This window comes from Parus major, chromosome 1A (genome assembly GCF_001522545.3).
Source record: "Parus major isolate Abel chromosome 1A, Parus_major1.1, whole genome shotgun sequence".
NCBI lineage: Eukaryota > Metazoa > Chordata > Aves > Passeriformes > Paridae > Parus > Parus major.
The window spans coordinates 61,105,530-61,109,936 of record NC_031773.1 but is presented as its reverse complement, the minus strand read 5'-3'; positions in this window follow the sequence as shown (position 1 = coordinate 61,109,936).

The following is a 4,407-nucleotide window of genomic DNA, read 5'->3' as shown; positions in this document are numbered from 1 at the left end:
GCTGAGCCTGTGGGTCTGGAAAGGGCTGGTGAGGGCTCCCCCAGCTCTCCACAAGCAGAGGCGTTGCTGGCAAAAGCTGGAGACGCAGCCAGCCTGAAGCTGAAAAACCTGTCCCGTGGTGCAGCTTCCCCAGCTCTCCTCCACCCTGCTTTCCTCACACACAGCTCTGGAACAGCAGCTGGAGATGGCAGCTTTCAACCAGCAGGACCTGCCCTGCTGGTGTTGGAAAGGGAATGGTGGTGCTGGTGGGGCAGATCAGAAGTGCAGCCACCCAGTAAATGGCAAGGCAAAGACTAAAGGCCAGCATTAGAACAAGGCATAAAAGGTCAGTTCTCAGCCCCAGCCTGAATTTCTATTGATCCCAAAATCAGCAGTGAGAGAAGAGGAGGCATTCAGCATGCCATGAATGGCTGCCTTGTGGATTCATTCTGTGGGAGCTACACATGTGGAAGCCTGTGTCCAGCAGTGGAAAAATCTCATTTAGCTATTTTTGTCATTGCCAGCAGTGCTGGCAAATGTCTTCAGGTTCTAGGTTCAGTTAAAAGTAACTTGATAGGGTTCAAGGTGCTCACTGCTGGCAGTTCAAATTAGGTCATTTCCTGAGAGCTGCCAAGAGGCAGAAACTGAAGAGGTGGCTATTTTATAGTCATAATTATACAGTGGCGATAAGCATAAACCATCCCCTAAACATAGAAACCCAACAAACCCCAGTTTGGGCTGTGCTTGCGCTCTGCGGCTGGAACAGCATCTCTCACCCAGGGACAGCAGGCACTGGTCCCCCTGGGACATCCCTTATGGGACTCCCAGATCTCTCTCAGGCAGTTCAGGATGAAAAAGATGCTGGAGCAGTCGGAGGGAGCCTTGGCAGTGTGTTAATCACAGCCTGCAGATGGAGGCTAGTTGGGCAGCTCCCTGCAGAGACTTGCAAGTGCCTGCAAGAGAAGAGGGCAGGGCTCAGCCTGAACTTCATGGCACACCCCCCATAGAAAAAGCATCTGACTCATACTTATCACTGCTATTCTAGGCCCCACTACTTTTTTTCTCCCTCCAGGACAATTGCTCTGAGCCTAGCTTCTGCAAGGCTTGCTTGGGCTTGGAAATTCATCTGAAGAAAAATAGTGGAGAGGTACAGGGAGTTCCAAAAAAAACTGTCTGCAAGCACTTGCTGTTCTTTTCTCTTGGTGGGTAGAGAGGGAGCAGGATAGTCATGACTTAGAGAGCATGCCATATAAATCCAAGCTTTTCTTTAGGAGCTCTTTTGGAAATCACCCTCCAGGTAATGACATCCTCCCCTTCTGCAACACATCTCTACACCCTCTATGAGTAAGGCTGTTAATCGCTGAAACATAGGGATTTAAGTATTTGAAGTGTACAAGAGGATAGAATTTATTCCAACCATCCCAATGTGTCAGGCCCACCCTTCTCTTTCCACTGTAGCCAGCTGCTTCCCACACCCTTTCCCCACTTCATGGGCTTACTGTAATTTTTTCCTTGTACACAAATTATGGCGCTCATGTGTCAGGGCTGCTCTAAAATGACAGCATGCTGTACCACAGATGACATTCCCAGTTCCATTGTAAAGGAGAAAGATGTTTCCCAGCAATAAACTCTGTCCACTGCAAAACCAGGCTCTCCCTGCCCTGATACACCTTCCCACAGAGCTGATCATGCAGCTAGCTGGAGATTCCCTCCATTCCTGAGGCAGGCTAGCTCCAGTTTTCCAAAGTAAGTCTAAAAATCTTTCTTCTGGCAAAATTACTTTCTGGATAACTGAATACAGCCTTCCTCAGGACTTCACTGCTACATCCTCCCCCTTAGCAAACACTTATTTTCTTAAACTCTTAACAGGCTGTTTCCCAGTAGAAATTCCCATATTCTGCATGGTGCTCTATAACAACAAATAGTCACATCCTTTAGTCTTTTGGCTTTATCTGTCCTTATTTTCCTTGCAGCAGCCAAGGGGTACAGCTGACAGCACCAGTGGAGCAATTCCCATCCCCGGAAGTGTCCAAGGCCAGGTTGGATGGGGCTCTGAGGAACCTGGGCTAGGGGAAGGGTGGATGGAAGGAGATGATGTTTAAGGTTCCCTTCCAATCCAAATCATTCTGTGATTTTATGATTTAACAGTCTTACAGTGTTTTATGTTAGTCCTTGACAGGACTTAACAGTTAGCATCTCTTCTACCATTCAAATCCAAGAAAATATCTAGACCAGAATTGCTCAGATCCTATAGCTATTTGCTACCCACAAGCAAATCCATAGAAAATATAATATATAGTGTCACATCTGGCCACAAACCATACCTACTTTAAGCAAATTTACAACAAAGAATTAGCAGCACCTGTGTGTAAAGAAGAAATCTGCTTTTGTTTGGAAACAAAGCTGCTTAAGCCCTTTTTCTTTCTGGAGGGGTTTCTCACATTCCAGGGAGGCTTTAAGGCCTTAACATAGCTGCACCTTTGTTTACTGATGGGGACAGATACAAAAGTAAATCTTTTACTTCATATTTTCTAGTTCATGTTTTTCTCCATCCTATCTTTTCCTCCCAACAGACATGTCATATCCAGAATAATTTTTCCCTGCTCCTTTTTTTCCCAGCATCAATATTTGCTTCTCTGCTGACCCTCTGAATCTGGGCAGACATATTCCTCAGAGGGATCCTACTCTCCCTCCCTCCTCCAGTATTTCACCTGTGTCAGCCACTTCTGCCACAGCTCTGACATTGTCCTAAGCACCATTTCCCCTTCAGTATTGTAATCCCCCATTCCTGTTTTCCAGAACAATCTATTGTTACGCCTTTTGCTTCTCTGTATTAACCTCACAACTAACCTTCTATTCCTGATCTAACTCAAAGACAGGAACTTGATCCCTGCTCAGAGAGTCAGTGCCACACACTCAAGATTTCTAGAGCTGCCATTCCTTAGAATCCAATTCTTCAGGAAATTTCATCACAACTGTTTGCAGTAAGCTGAAACTTGACATGTAACCCATCAATATTCACTACTGAAGTAGTACTCATTCCAGACTAGCCCACAGGTCTGAGGCTGAGTGCAACCAGGTTTTGCATCTGTAGTCCACATTCTTGCTAAAAGGAAAGAAATACTTAAGTAATAAAGATCAGCTCTTCCTTCTCAGGTAAAGCAAGACTTACCCATCTGTCGACTCCTCAGAAAATACCAACCCTACACAGAACATGTTCAAAAGAAGGGTAAAATATTGGGCTGTAGTGCTTAAAAAACCACATGTGGATTGAGGGTGGGTATCACAGAGGCAGAGTGTGGCATAAACACTATGGGAAAGGCAGCAGCTAGGCAAGCCAAAGACTTAATCCCAGGAAACCCCTCTCCAGCTTCTGTAGAACACCTGAACAGGGGCACATATTCACTTCTGGATCTTCATCTGAAGTGGATGCCAGCTCAAGAGCTGCCACTACAGCCACTGCCCAAACCTCATGATCTGGGGTGCTGAGCTTACAGCCAAGTTCTCCTCCCCCTAGTTATAACCTGCTGGAATTTGTTGGACTCTGCCAAAAGCTGCTGGACTACAGCCACAGCAGATGTTGGCAATCTGAACACATGCACCACATCAAGTATGGCCAGGAAGACCAGGGCAGTGATTTTCCCTCTGTACTTGGTATTTCAAATGCCACATCCAACTTGGGCCCCTCAGTTCAATAAAAATATTGGAGTGCTGGAGCGTGTCCAGGGAAGGGCAAAAGAGTTAGGGAATGGTCTGGTGCACAAATCTGATGAGGAGCAGCAGAGTGAGCTGGGGAGGCTCAGCCTGGAGAGAAAAGGAGGCTCAGGGGGAACCTCCTGGCTCTGCACAACTCCTGGACAGCTGGGGGGGTGGGTTGGGCTCTGCTCCCAGGGAACAAGGGACAGGACAAGAGGAAACAGCCTCAAGCTGTGCCAGGGGAGGTTCAGGTTGGATATCAGGAGTAAGTTGACTGAAAAGGTATTATTCACTGGAAGAGCCTATCCAGGGAGGATGTGGTGTTCCCATCCCCAGAGGCATCCAAGGAACAACTGCACATGGCAACCAGTGCTCTGGTGCGGTTGACAAGGGGCTATTGATCAAAGGTTGGTCTCTATGATCTTGGAGGTCTTTTCCAACCCAAATGAGTTTGTGAACAAGAAGCAAAAGAAGTTAGCAGTGAACTTTCCTGATGGTTGACAGTGGTTCACTGCAGCTCTTCCAGGAGCCAGGTTCATTCTCATGCCCAGAATTACCCAGCTGACAAAAATGCTGCTTCTCAGTTCTGCAAGAGCTCAGTGGGGACATGGCTGCTTTCAAATTCCCATGAGACAATTTTCCCTCCAGGCTGTCACACTGAGCCACAAAAGAACATTAGATCAACTACTTTCTGGAGTCATTTCAGTCTCTGCAAAACACACAAAAGCCTGA